Here is a 15000-nt window from a genome sequence, read left to right as displayed (position 1 = left end):
AAGTGAATGAAGTGTGCCCAGGCCCAGAGCTACTTTGCTGGGCATGACTGTGTTTGACCTCTTGGGCCTGGAAGTCTATTTCTAGGCTTATATAAAGGGTCAAACTTCTTGAAGTGTGCCCAGGCCCAGAGCTACTTTGCTGTGTATGACTGTGTGACCTCTTGGCCCTGGAATTCTGGTGGTAGTAGTAGTATGATTTAAAGGCACAAAGTGAATGAAGTGTGCCCAGGCCCAGAGCTACTTTGCTGGGCATGACTGTGTTTGACCTCTTGGGCCTGGAAGTCTGGTAGTAGTAGTAGTAGTAGTAGTAGTAGTAGTAGTAGTAGTATGATTTAAAGGTACAAAGTGAATGAAGTGTGCCCAGGCCCAGAGCTACTTTGCTGGGCATGACTGTGTTTGACCTCTTGGGCCTGGAAGTCTATTTCTAGGCTTATATAAAGGGTCAAACTTCTTGAAGTGTGCCCAGGCCCAGAGCTACTTTGCTGGGCATGACTGTGTTTGACCTCTTGGGTCTGGAAGTCTGGTGGTAGTAGTAGTAGTATGATTTAAAGGCACAAAGTGATTGAAGTGTGCCCAGGCCCAGAGCTACTTTGCTGGGCATGAATGTGTTTGAACTCTTGGGCCTGGAAGTCTGGTAGTAGTAGTATGATTTAAAGGCACAAAGTGATTGAAGTGTGCCCAGGCCCAGAGCTACTTTGCTGGGCATGACTGTGTTTGACCTCTTGGGCCTGGAAGTCTGGTGGTAGTAGTAGTATGATTTAAAGGCACAAAGTGATTGAAGTGTGCCCAGGCCCAGAGCTACTTTGCTGGGCATGAATGTGTTTGAACTCTTGGGCCTGGAAGTCTGGTAGTAGTAGTAGTAGTAGTAGTAGTAGTAGTAGTAGTAGTAGTAGTAGTAGTATGATTTAAAGGTACAAAGTGAATGAAGTGTGCCCAGGCCCAGAGCTACTTTGCTGGGCATGACTGTGTTTGACGTCTTGGGCCTGGAAGTCTGGTAGTAGTAGTATGATTTAAAGGTACAAAGTGAATGAAGTGTGCCCAGGCCCAGAGCTACTTTGCTGGGCATGACTGTGTTTGACCTCTTGGCTCTGGAAGTCTATTTCTAGGCTTATATAAAGGGTCAAACTTCTTGAAGTGTGCCCAGGCCCAGAGCTACTTTGCTGGGCATGACTGTGTTTGACCTCTGGGGCCTGGAAGTCTGGTAGTAGTAGTATGATTTAAAGGCACAAAGTGATTGAAGTGTGCCCAGGCCCAGAGCTACTTTGCTGGGCATGAATGTGTTTGAACTCTTGGGCCTGGAAGTCTGGTAGTAGTAGTATGATTTAAAGGCACAAAGTGAATGAAGTGTGCCCAGGCCCAGAGCTACTTTGCTGGGCATGACTGTGTTTGACCTCTTGGCTCTGGAAGTCTATTTCTAGGCTTATATACAGGGTCAAACATCTTGAAGTGTGCCCAGGCCCAGAGCTACTTTGCTGGGCATGAATGTGTTTGAACTCTTGGGCCTGGAAGTCTGGTAGTAGTAGTATGATTTAAAGGCACAAAGTGATTGAAGTGTGCCCAGGCCCAGAGCTACTTTGCTGGGCATGACTGTGTTTGACCTCTTGGGCCTGGAAGTCTGGTAGTAGTAGTATGATTTAAAGGCACAAAGTGATTGAAGTGTGCCCAGGCCCAGAGCTACTTTGCTGGGCATGAATGTGTTTGACCTCTTGGGCCTGGAAGTCTGGTGGTAGTAGTAGTATGATTTAAAGGCACAAAGTGAATGAAGTGTGCCCAGGCCCAGAGCTACTTTGCTGTGCATGACTGTGTTTGACCTCTTGGCTCTGGAAGTCTATTTCTAGGCTTATATAAAGGGTCAAACTTCTTGAAGTGTGCCCAGGCCCAGAGCTACTTTGCTGGGCATGACTGTGTTTGACCTCTTGGGCCTGGAAGTCTATTTCTAGGCTTATATAAAGGGTCAAACTTCTTGAAGTGTGCCCAGGCCCAGAGCTACTTTGCTGGGCATGACTGTGTTTGACCTCTGGGGCCTGGAAGTCTGGTGGTAGTAGTAGTAGTATGATTTAAAGGCACAAAGTGATTGAAGTGTGCCCAGGCCCAGAGCTACTTTGCTGGGCATGAATGTGTTTGAACTCTTGGGCCTGGAAGTCTGGTAGTAGTAGTATGATTTAAAGGTACAAAGTGAATGAAGTGTGCCCAGGCCCAGAGCTACTTTGCTGGGCATGACTGTGTTTGACCTCTTGGGCCTGGAAGTCTATTTCTAGGCTTATATAAAGGGTCAAACTTCTTGAAGTGTGCCCAGGCCCAGAGCTACTTTGCTGTGTATGACTGTGTGACCTCTTGGCCCTGGAATTCTGGTGGTAGTAGTAGTATGATTTAAAGGCACAAAGTGAATGAAGTGTGCCCAGGCCCAGAGCTACTTTGCTGGGCATGACTGTGTTTGACCTCTTGGGCCTGGAAGTCTGGTAGTAGTAGTAGTAGTAGTAGTAGTAGTAGTAGTAGTAGTATGATTTAAAGGTACAAAGTGAATGAAGTGTGCCCAGGCCCAGAGCTACTTTGCTGGGCATGACTGTGTTTGACCTCTTGGGCCTGGAAGTCTATTTCTAGGCTTATATAAAGGGTCAAACTTCTTGAAGTGTGCCCAGGCCCAGAGCTACTTTGCTGGGCATGACTGTGTTTGACCTCTTGGGTCTGGAAGTCTGGTGGTAGTAGTAGTAGTATGATTTAAAGGCACAAAGTGATTGAAGTGTGCCCAGGCCCAGAGCTACTTTGCTGGGCATGAATGTGTTTGAACTCTTGGGCCTGGAAGTCTGGTAGTAGTAGTATGATTTAAAGGCACAAAGTGATTGAAGTGTGCCCAGGCCCAGAGCTACTTTGCTGGGCATGACTGTGTTTGACCTCTTGGGCCTGGAAGTCTGGTGGTAGTAGTAGTATGATTTAAAGGCACAAAGTGATTGAAGTGTGCCCAGGCCCAGAGCTACTTTGCTGGGCATGAATGTGTTTGAACTCTTGGGCCTGGAAGTCTGGTAGTAGTAGTAGTAGTAGTAGTAGTAGTAGTAGTAGTAGTAGTAGTAGTATGATTTAAAGGTACAAAGTGAATGAAGTGTGCCCAGGCCCAGAGCTACTTTGCTGGGCATGACTGTGTTTGACGTCTTGGGCCTGGAAGTCTGGTAGTAGTAGTATGATTTAAAGGTACAAAGTGAATGAAGTGTGCCCAGGCCCAGAGCTACTTTGCTGGGCATGACTGTGTTTGACCTCTTGGCTCTGGAAGTCTATTTCTAGGCTTATATAAAGGGTCAAACTTCTTGAAGTGTGCCCAGGCCCAGAGCTACTTTGCTGGGCATGACTGTGTTTGACCTCTGGGGCCTGGAAGTCTGGTAGTAGTAGTATGATTTAAAGGCACAAAGTGATTGAAGTGTGCCCAGGCCCAGAGCTACTTTGCTGGGCATGAATGTGTTTGAACTCTTGGGCCTGGAAGTCTGGTAGTAGTAGTATGATTTAAAGGCACAAAGTGAATGAAGTGTGCCCAGGCCCAGAGCTACTTTGCTGGGCATGACTGTGTTTGACCTCTTGGCTCTGGAAGTCTATTTCTAGGCTTATATACAGGGTCAAACATCTTGAAGTGTGCCCAGGCCCAGAGCTACTTTGCTGGGCATGAATGTGTTTGAACTCTTGGGCCTGGAAGTCTGGTAGTAGTAGTATGATTTAAAGGCACAAAGTGATTGAAGTGTGCCCAGGCCCAGAGCTACTTTGCTGGGCATGACTGTGTTTGACCTCTTGGGCCTGGAAGTCTGGTAGTAGTAGTATGATTTAAAGGCACAAAGTGATTGAAGTGTGCCCAGGCCCAGAGCTACTTTGCTGGGCATGAATGTGTTTGACCTCTTGGGCCTGGAAGTCTGGTGGTAGTAGTAGTATGATTTAAAGGCACAAAGTGAATGAAGTGTGCCCAGGCCCAGAGCTACTTTGCTGTGCATGACTGTGTTTGACCTCTTGGCTCTGGAAGTCTATTTCTAGGCTTATATAAAGGGTCAAACTTCTTGAAGTGTGCCCAGGCCCAGAGCTACTTTGCTGGGCATGACTGTGTTTGACCTCTGGGGCCTGGAAGTCTGGTAGTAGTAGTATGATTTAAAGGCACAAAGTGATTGAAGTGTGCCCAGGCCCAGAGCTACTTTGCTGGGCATGAATGTGTTTGAACTCTTGGGCCTGGAAGTCTGGTAGTAGTAGTATGATTTAAAGGCACAAAGTGAATGAAGTGTGCCCAGGCCCAGAGCTACTTTGCTGGGCATGACTGTGTTTGACCTCTTGGCTCTGGAAGTCTATTTCTAGGCTTATATACAGGGTCAAACATCTTGAAGTGTGCCCAGGCCCAGAGCTACTTTGCTGGGCATGAATGTGTTTGAACTCTTGGGCCTGGAAGTCTGGTAGTAGTAGTATGATTTAAAGGCACAAAGTGATTGAAGTGTGCCCAGGCCCAGAGCTACTTTGCTGGGCATGACTGTGTTTGACCTCTTGGCTCTGGAAGTCTATTTCTAGGCTTATATAAAGGGTCAAACATCTTGAAGTGTGCCCAGGCCCAGAGCTACTTTGCTGGGCATGAATGTGTTTGAACTTTTGGGCCTGGAAGTCTGGTAGTAGTAGTATGATTTAAAGGCACAAAGTGATTGAAGTGTGCCCAGGCCCAGAGCTACTTTGCTGGGCATGACTGTGTTTGACCTCTTGGGCCTGGAAGTCTGGTGGTAGTAGTAGTATGATTTAAAGGCACAAAGTGATTGAAGTGTGCCCAGGCCCAGAGCTACTTTGCTGGGCATGAATGTGTTTGAACTCTTGGGCCTGGAAGTCTATTTCTAGGCTTATATAAAGGGTCAAACATCTTGAAGTGTGCCCAGGCCCAGAGCTACTTTGCTGTGCATGACTGTGGTTGACCTCTTGGCCCTGGAAGTCTGGTGGTAGTAGTAGTATGATTTAAAGGCACAAAGTGAATGAAGTGTGCCCAGGCCCAGAGCTACTTTGCTGGGCATGAATGTGTTTGAACTCTTGGGCCTGGAAGTCTGGTAGTAGTAGTATGATTTAAAGGCACAAAGTGATTGAAGTGTGCCCAGGCCCAGAGCTACTTTGCTGGGCATGACTGTGTTTGACCTCTTGGGCCTGGAAGTCTGGTGGTAGTAGTAGTAGTATGATTTAAAGGCACAAAGTGAATGAAGTGTGCCCAGGCCCAGAGCTACTTTGCTGGGCATGAATGTGTTTGAACTCTTGGGCCTGGAAGTCTGGTAGTAGTAGTAGTAGTAGTAGTAGTAGTAGTAGTAGTAGTAGTATGATTTAAAGGTACAAAGTGAATGAAGTGTGCCCAGGCCCACAGCTACTTTGCTGGGCATGACTGTGTTTGACCTCTTGGGCCTGAAAGTCTATTTCTAGGCTTATATAAAGGGTCAAACTTCTTGAAGTGTGCCCAGGCCCAGATCTACTTTGCTGGGCATGACTGTGTTTGACCTCTTGGGCCTGGAAGTCTGGTAGTAGTAGTAGTAGTAGTAGTAGTAGTATGATTTAAAGGTACAAAGTGAATGAAGTGTGCCCAGGCCCAGAGCTACTTTGCTGGGCATGACTGTGTTTGACCTCTTGGGCCTGGAAGTCTATTTCTAGGCTTATATAAAGGGTCAAACTTCTTGAAGTGTGCCCAGGCCCAGAGCTACTTTGCTGTGTATGACTGTGTGACCTCTTGGCCCTGGAATTCTGGTGGTAGTAGTAGTATGATTTAAAGGCACAAAGTGAATGAAGTGTGCCCAGGCCCAGAGCTACTTTGCTGGGCATGACTGTGTTTGACCTCTTGGGCCTGGAAGTCTGGTAGTAGTAGTAGTAGTAGTAGTAGTAGTAGTAGTAGTAGTATGATTTAAAGGTACAAAGTGAATGAAGTGTGCCCAGGCCCAGAGCTACTTTGCTGGGCATGACTGTGTTTGACCTCTTGGGCCTGGAAGTCTATTTCTAGGCTTATATAAAGGGTCAAACTTCTTGAAGTGTGCCCAGGCCCAGAGCTACTTTGCTGGGCATGACTGTGTTTGACCTCTTGGGTCTGGAAGTCTGGTGGTAGTAGTAGTAGTATGATTTAAAGGCACAAAGTGATTGAAGTGTGCCCAGGCCCAGAGCTACTTTGCTGGGCATGAATGTGTTTGAACTCTTGGGCCTGGAAGTCTGGTAGTAGTAGTATGATTTAAAGGCACAAAGTGATTGAAGTGTGCCCAGGCCCAGAGCTACTTTGCTGGGCATGACTGTGTTTGACCTCTTGGGCCTGGAAGTCTGGTGGTAGTAGTAGTATGATTTAAAGGCACAAAGTGATTGAAGTGTGCCCAGGCCCAGAGCTACTTTGCTGGGCATGAATGTGTTTGAACTCTTGGGCCTGGAAGTCTGGTAGTAGTAGTAGTAGTAGTAGTAGTAGTAGTAGTAGTAGTAGTAGTATGATTTAAAGGTACAAAGTGAATGAAGTGTGCCCAGGCCCAGAGCTACTTTGCTGGGCATGACTGTGTTTGACGTCTTGGGCCTGGAAGTCTGGTAGTAGTAGTATGATTTAAAGGTACAAAGTGAATGAAGTGTGCCCAGGCCCAGAGCTACTTTGCTGGGCATGACTGTGTTTGACCTCTTGGCTCTGGAAGTCTATTTCTAGGCTTATATAAAGGGTCAAACTTCTTGAAGTGTGCCCAGGCCCAGAGCTACTTTGCTGGGCATGACTGTGTTTGACCTCTGGGGCCTGGAAGTCTGGTAGTAGTAGTATGATTTAAAGGCACAAAGTGATTGAAGTGTGCCCAGGCCCAGAGCTACTTTGCTGGGCATGACTGTGTTTGACCTCTTGGGCCTGGAAGTCTGGTAGTAGTAGTAGTAGTAGTAGTAGTAGTAGTAGTATGATTTAAAGGTACAAAGTGAATGAAGTGTGCCCAGGCCCAGAGCTACTTTGCTGGGCATGACTGTGTTTGACGTCTTGGGCCTGGAAGTCTGGTAGTAGTAGTATGATTTAAAGGTACAAAGTGAATGAAGTGTGCCCAGGCCCAGAGCTACTTTGCTGGGCATGACTGTGTTTGACCTCTTGGCTCTGGAAGTCTATTTCTAGGCTTATATAAAGGGTCAAACTTCTTGAAGTGTGCCCAGGCCCAGAGCTACTTTGCTGGGCATGACTGTGTTTGACCTCTGGGGCCTGGAAGTCTGGTAGTAGTAGTATGATTTAAAGGCACAAAGTGATTGAAGTGTGCCCAGGCCCAGAGCTACTTTGCTGGGCATGAATGTGTTTGAACTCTTGGGCCTGGAAGTCTATTTCTAGGCTTATATAAAGGGTCAAACTTCTTGAAGTGTGCCCAGGCCCAGAGCTACTTTGCTGGGCATGACTGTGTTTGACCTCTTGGGCCTGGAAGTCTGGTAGTAGTAGTAGTAGTAGTAGTAGTAGTAGTAGTAGTATGATTTAAAGGTACAAAGTGAATGAAGTGTGCCCAGGCCCACAGCTACTTTGCTGGGCATGACTGTGTTTGACCTCTTGGGCCTGAAAGTCTATTTCTAGGCTTATATAAAGGGTCAAACTTCTTGAAGTGTGCCCAGGCCCAGAGCTACTTTGCTGGGCATGACTGTGTTTGACCTCTGGGGCCTGGAAGTCTGGTAGTAGTAGTATGATTTAAAGACACAAAGTGATTGAAGTGTGCCCAGGCCCAGAGCTACTTTGCTGGGCATGAATGTGTTTGAACTCTTGGGCCTGGAAGTCTGGTAGTAGTAGTATGATTTAAAGGTACAAAGTGAATGAAGTGTGCCCAGGCCCAGAGCTACTTTGCTGTGCATGACTGTGTTTGACCTCTTGGCTCTGGAAGTCTATTTCTAGGCTTATATAAAGGGTCAAACTTCTTGAAGTGTGCCCAGGCCCAGAGCTACTTTGCTGGGCATGACTGTGTTTGACCTCTGGGGCCTGGAAGTCTGGTAGTAGTAGTATGATTTAAAGGCACAAAGTGATTGAAGTGTGCCCAGGCCCAGAGCTACTTTGCTGGGCATGATTCTGTGACCTCTTGGGTCTGGAAATGTGGTACTTTGAAGGATTAAAAGAGTGAAACGGTCTGAAGTGTGCGCAGGTGTAAAGCAACCTTGCTAGGCATGAAGGTGTGACCTCCAGGGCCTGGAAGTCTGGTGGTAGTAGTAGTATGATTTAAAGGCACAAAGTGATTGAAGTGTGCCCAGGCCCAGAGCTACTTTGCTGGGCATGACTGTGTTTGACCTCTTGGGCCTGGAAGTCTGGTGGTAGTAGTAGTATGATTTAAAGGCACAAAGTGATTGAAGTGTGCCCAGGCCCAGAGCTACTTTGCTGGGCATGACTGTGTTTGACCTCTTGGCTCTGGAAGTCTATTTCTAGGCTTATATAAAGGGTCAAACTTCTTGAAGTGTGCCCAGGCCCAGAGCTACTTTGCTGTGTATGACTGTGTGACCTCTTGGCCCTGGAATTCTGGTGGTAGTAGTAGTATGATTTAAAGGCACAAAGTGAATGAAGTGTGCCCAGGCCCAGAGCTACTTTGCTGGGCATGACTGTGTTTGACCTCTTGGGCCTGGAAGTCTGGTAGTAGTAGTATGATTTAAAGGCACAAAGTGATTGAAGTGTGCCCAGGCCCAGAGCTACTTTGCTGGGCATGAATGTGTTTGAACTCTTGGGCCTGGAAGTCTATTTCTAGGCTTATATAAAGGGACAAACTTCTTGAAGTGTGCCCAGGCCCAGAGCTACTTTGCTGTGTATGACTGTGTGACCTCTTGGCCCTGGAATTCTGGTGGTAGTAGTAGTAGTAGTAGTATGATTTAAAGGTACAAAGTGAATGAAGTGTGCCCAGGCCCAGAGCCAGGCCTGGGCAGCAGGGGGCGCTCCTGGCCATGCCCAGCGAGTTTCGTGCGAATCGGACCTGGTCCGGAAGAGATACGAAGGGAAAACTCATTACTCGTCGGGGTGGCACATCCAGGCTCTCGACCCTCCCAAAGCGTCCGACCAGGGTGCACCCTGCCGGGCATGGTTAGCCGCCAGCCCCCTTCCTGGAGGTCTGGTTGGCACGGGGTTTTGATTTTTCGGTTTCATATCTCTGGGCTCCTTGGGAGCAGAAAGTCGGTTGAGGGCCCTTTGGAAAGAGCCGGGGCTGCCGTTTAACGCTGTCCAAGCGGCAGGCGAAGCGCACCCACCGTTTTTACGCTATGATTTTTTAAAACCGCCGGGGCGGCAAACACAGGGCCGGTCGGGTTTGAAGACGAATATCTCTTCGGCCCTTGGGAGGAGAGAAGCAGCGCGGGTCACCTTTGAACGCGCTCGCTGCCAGGAACGTCTGGCGTAAAAGTTTCGTGGGAATCGGACGTTCCTAGGCTGAGAAGCGAGCGCCCGCCCTCGGGCGGTCGGGGGCCCCTTTCTCATTCCCCGTCTGGGCTAAAAATACGAGGTCGGACCCGATGGACTCGGGAGACTGGAGAGTACCAGGGAGACCCTGGAAGCAGGCGACCCGACCCACGCTTCGCTGTCTCCTCGGCCCTCGGGAGTAGAAGCGCGGGGACGGTGGCGTGGGCAGCAGGGGGCGCTCCTGGCCATGCCCAGCGAGTTTCGTGCGAATCGGACCTGGTCCGGAAGAGATACGAAGGGAAAACTCATTACTCGTCGGGGTGGCACATCCAGGCTCTCGACCCTCCCAAAGCGTCCGACCAGGGTGCACCCTGCCGGGCATGGTTAGCCGCCAGCCCCCTTCCTGGAGGTCTGGTTGGCACGGGGTTTTGATTTTTCGGTTTCATATCTCTGGGCTCCTTGGGAGCAGAAAGTCGGTTGAGGGCCCTTTGGAAAGAGCCGGGGCTGCCGTTTAACGCTGTCCAAGCGGCAGGCGAAGCGCACCCACCGTTTTTACGCTATGATTTTTTAAAACCGCCGGGGCGGCAAACACAGGGCCGGTCGGGTTTGAAGACGAATATCTCTTCGGCCCTTGGGAGGAGAGAAGCAGCGCGGGTCACCTTTGAACGCGCTCGCTGCCAGGAACGTCTGGCGTAAAAGTTTCGTGGGAATCGGACGTTCCTAGGCTGAGAAGCGAGCGCCCGCCCTCGGGCGGTCGGGGGCCCCTTTCTCATTCCCCGTCTGGGCTAAAAATACGAGGTCGGACCCGATGGACTCGGGAGACTGGAGAGTACCAGGGAGACCCTGGAAGCAGGCGACCCGACCCACGCTTCGCTGTCTCCTCGGCCCTCGGGAGTAGAAGCGCGGGGACGGTGGCGTGGGCAGCAGGGGGCGCTCCTGGCCATGCCCAGCGAGTTTCGTGCGAATCGGACCTGGTCCGGAAGAGATACGAAGGGAAAACTCATTACTCGTCGGGGTGGCACATCCAGGCTCTCGACCCTCCCAAAGCGTCCGACCAGGGTGCACCCTGCCGGGCATGGTTAGCCGCCAGCCCCCTTCCTGGAGGTCTGGTTGGCACGGGGTTTTGATTTATCGGTTTCATATCTCTGGGCTCCTTGGGAGCAGAAAGTCGGTTGAGGGCCCTTTGGAAAGAGCCGGGGCTGCCGTTTAACGCTGTCCAAGCGGCAGGCGAAGCGCACCCACCGTTTTTACGCTATGATTTTTTAAAACCGCCGGGGCGGCAAACACAGGGCCGGTCGGGTTTGAAGACGAATATCTCTTCGGCCCTTGGGAGGAGAGAAGCAGCGCGGGTCACCTTTGAACGCGCTCGCTGCCAGGAACGTCTGGCGTAAAAGTTTCGTGGGAATCGGACGTTCCTAGGCTGAGAAGCGAGCGCCCGCCCTCGGGCGGTCGGGGGCCCCTTTCTCATTCCCCGTCTGGGCTAAAAATACGAGGTCGGACCCGATGGACTCGGGAGACTGGAGAGTACCAGGGAGACCCTGGAAGCAGGCGACCCGACCCACGCTTCGCTGTCTCCTCGGCCCTCGGGAGTAGAAGCGCGGGGACGGTGGCGTGGGCAGCAGGGGGCGCTCCTGGCCATGCCCAGCGAGTTTCGTGCGAATCGGACCTGGTCCGGAAGAGATACGAAGGGAAAACTCATTACTCGTCGGGGTGGCACATCCAGGCTCTCGACCCTCCCAAAGTGTCCGACCAGGGTGCACCCTGCCGGGCTAAGAGAACAGCCAGGTGAACCCTGGAGGTTCCGAACTCCAGACCCCTGGACCCGACGGCTCAGTCCGCCTCAGGTGCACTACAGAGGTCCTCGGGCTGTCCCTGAGTGCATTAAAACGGAAATCAGAATTACTCCCCCGGGTGGCACTTCCAGGCTCTCGACCCTCCCAAAGTGTCCGACCAGGGTGCACCCTGCTGGGCATGGTTAGCCGCCAGCCCCCTTCCTGGAGGTCTGGTTGGCACGGGGTTTTGCAAATAGGTCCCGTCGGGTATATGGGAGAGCAAAGAGAATCAATGGGGTCCAAGCACTAAATTCATCCAGTGGCGTTCTCTGGAAGCCCAAGGGGAGTCCGAGGGGTGTTCGGCCGGCAAGGGGAGCTCTCCCTCGGACACATGATCAAACGCCTGTCCCCTACCGGAAAGTGGTGTGCTCTGGATGCCCCCCCCCCCCCCCCCATCCCCCGAGGGGGGTGCTTATCCCGCGAGGGGAGCCCTCCTCGGGTTAAGTGAACCATCATGCCGATTCCCCTATGGAAGTGGGCACATCCAGGCACACAGTCTGCTTTGCTCTCCCCGACCCGAGTGCGTCTGTTGGGCTGAGTGTACGCCCAGGCAACTGGATCCAATGGCTCAGTCCGCCGCAGCGTGCTTCGACGATGGGTCGTACAGCCATGCCACCAGGGTGGGCGTGTTTGTAAATGTACCAGTGGATTCTCGTCGGCCTGCCACATCCATGGTATCGACCCACCAGGCCTGTCCGACCAGGGGTTGACCCTGGACGGGCACGGTCTGTGGTTTGGCCCTTGTCCTAGATGAAATCGGGCACGGGGTTTTCTGGCCAGGTACCATCGGGTTACTGGGAGAGCGGCTTCGGTCTCCAGGTGAGACCAATGGTGAAGCAGCACGAGGCAATGGAGAGCATGCAAAGCGATGGGGAAGCCATGCACGGCAATGGCCACGAAAAAAAAAAAAAAATCACCACGGAAGGAACGTGAAGAACAAGGAGGAGTGTAGTGACACTGCCCAAAGCTGCCCGGTGTTGCAGGGGTCTATTGGTGTGTTGCTTCCTTGTTTGGTAGAGTGGAGTACCAGACCCGCCAGGGGTAGGCAAACCATTCCCCCTACGGTAAGTGAGGAGCCAGCCATTTGACGAGCGGGTGTCCACGTGTACGGGTGCGAGCGCTATCCCCCCACACGGGGTTAGGCCACGGCCTTAGGTGGACGTCTGCCGACCAGCCCCGGCTGATCCAGAACTTCTGATGTGGAGAGCGGTTTTGACAGATCCTCCCTGGTTCTAGCGGGTCAAGCCTCTGATGGGGGGTGGGGGTTATTTGTAACCCATCCCAGAACTCTCTGGGGGAGACTCAGACGGCCAGTCTGTCTACTCAGTTGTCCTATACTGGTGTCTGTGGTTTGGGAGGAAGGGAGTGCCCTGCTTTGTTGGCCTCCTCTTCAAACCTACCTGGGCCCACGAATCACTCTTCTTGGTTACATCACGAAACGTAGGTTGAGCGAGGCTAGGGGGGAGGGAATTCGACGAGGTCTTTCCCTTGTCCCCCCACCAGCGGCCCACGAAAATCAAAACGGCGTGAAGAGAGGGAACGCCGAAAGCACCTGGAGTCGGCCGTCCGCACCTCCGGAGGAGGTGGACGGGGTACGGTGCGGGCATGACCGGATGGGACAGCTTTGCATCAAGGTGAGAGGTCGGCGTCCGAAGGCCAGAGGGCGGTGCGCGAGCACGTTTACACTGGCCGCGGAAGCTGTCCTGGGTAGCCCTGTATGGCGTCTGGACCTGACGGCGCACGCACTTACAACCCGCTGCTTCCTAGCCCCCGGAAGGGGAGGCGGATGTCACTCGTGGTTCATCCCAGACCACGGTGCAAACTACCTGGTTGATCCTGCCAGTAACATATGCTTGTCTCAAAGATTAAGCCATGCAGGTCTAAGTGCACACGGCCGGTACAGTGAAACTGCGAATGGCTCATTAAATCAGTTATGGTTCCTTTGATCGCTCCACACGTTACTCGGATAACTGTGGTAATTCTAGAGCTAATACATGCAAACGAGCGCTGACCCTTCGGGGGATGCGTGCATTTATCAGACCCAAAACCCATCCGGGGGGCTCGGGCCCCCCGGCCGCTTTGGTGACTCTAGATAACCTCGGGCCGATCGCGCGCCCTCCGCGGCGGCGACGTCTCATTCGAATGTCTGCCCTATCAACTTTCGATGGTACCATAGTCGGCTACCATGGTGACCACGGGTAACGGGGAATCAGGGTTCGATTCCGGAGAGGGAGCCTGAGAAACGGCTACCACATCCAAGGAAGGCAGCAGGCGCGCAAATTACCCATTCCCGACACGGGGAGGTAGTGACGAAAAATAACGATACAGGTCTCTTTCGAGGCCCTGTAATCGGAATGAGCGTATCCTAAACCCATGGGTGAGGACCCATTGGAGGGCAAGTCTGGTGCCAGCAGCCGCGGTAATTCCAGCTCCAATAGCGTATATTAAAGTTGCTGCAGTTAAAAAGCTCGTAGTTGGATGTCGGGAGTGGGCTGGCGGTCCGCCGCGAGGCGTGCCACCGCCTGTCTCAGACCCTGTCTCCCGGTGCCCCCCGGATGCCCTTGGCTGGGTGTCCGGACGGGGCTCGGAGCGTTTACTTTGAAAAAATTAGAGTGTTCAAAGCGGGCCCGCTTCTCGCCTGAATACCTGAGCTAGGAATAATGGAATAGGACTCCGGTTCTATTTTGTGGGTTTCCTGAACCAGGGCCATGATTAAGAGGGACGGCCGGGGGCATTCGTATTGCGCCGCTAGAGGTGAAATTCTTGGACCGGCGCAAGACGGACGAAAGCGAAAGCATTTGCCAAGAATGTTTTCATTAATCAAGAACGAAAGTCGGAGGTTCGAAGACGATCAGATACCGTCGTAGTTCCGACCGTAAACTATGCCGACCCGCGATCCGGCGGCGTTATTCCCATGACCCGCCGGGCAGCGTGAGGGAAACCACGAGTCTGTGGGTTCCGGGGGGAGTATGGTTGCAAAGCTGAAACTTAAAGGAATTGACGGAAGGGCACCACCAGGAGTGGAGCCTGCGGCTTAATTTGACTCAACACGGGAAACCTCACCCGGCCCGGACACGGAAAGGATTGACAGATTGATAGCTCTTTCTCGATTCTGTGGGTGGTGGTGCATGGCCGTTCTTAGTTGGTGGAGCGATTTGTCTGGTTAATTCCGATAACGAACGAGACTCCGGCATGCTAAATAGTTACGCGGCCCTCCGCGGTCGGCGTCAAACTTCTTAGAGGGACAAGTGGCGTTCAGCCACGCGAGATGGAGCAATAACAGGTCTGTGATGCCCTTAGATGTCCGGGGCTGCACGCGCGCCACAATGGTTGGATCAGCGTGTGCCTACCCTACACCGAGAGGTGCGGGTAATCCGCTGAACCCCATTCGTGATGGGGACTGGGGATTGCAATTATTCCCCATGAACGAGGAATTCCCAGTAAGCGCGGGTCATAAGCTCGCGTTGATTAAGTCCCTGCCCTTTGTACACACCGCCCGTCGCTACTACCGATCGGATGGTTTAGTGAGGTCCTCGGATCGGCCCCGCCGGGGCTCCTCGCGGGCCTTGGCGGAGCGCCGAGAAGTCGATCAAACTTGACTATCTAGAGGAAGTAAAAGTCGTAACAAGGTTTTCGTAGGTGAACCTGCGAAAGGATCATTAACGGGTAACGCTGTCCGGCGTGCCTCCTCTCCCGACCCCCTCGACTTCGCCGTCCCCCCGCGTCGGGGCCCAGGGTCGAAAGGGTCTTCGGGGTTGCTGTTACACGTGGTCGCTTGCAGGTCAGGCTGGACAGAAGGCATAAAGGAGGAGCCTAGTCCCTCCCACCCCTTCCTCGTCCTCCGCCTCTTCC

The 15000-nt window shown here is 52.1% G+C and overlaps 1 non-coding gene across 1 annotated transcript; it reads left to right on the top strand.

The window, feature by feature from the left end:
- Positions 1 to 12971: 12971 nt before the first annotated feature.
- LOC145655323 (18S ribosomal RNA) lies at positions 12972 to 14810 on the top strand. The gene has a single exon (XR_014121470.1). It is a non-coding gene; the product is annotated as an 18S ribosomal RNA (ribosomal RNA).
- The last annotated feature ends 190 nt before the right edge of the window (positions 14811 to 15000 follow it).

Source organism: Electrophorus electricus, unplaced genomic scaffold (genome assembly GCF_041902795.1).
Source record: "Electrophorus electricus isolate QZ-2024a unplaced genomic scaffold, ASM4190279v1 Scaffold214, whole genome shotgun sequence".
Lineage (NCBI taxonomy): Eukaryota > Metazoa > Chordata > Actinopteri > Gymnotiformes > Gymnotidae > Electrophorus > Electrophorus electricus.
This window is presented reverse-complemented; position numbering and strand designations above follow the sequence as displayed.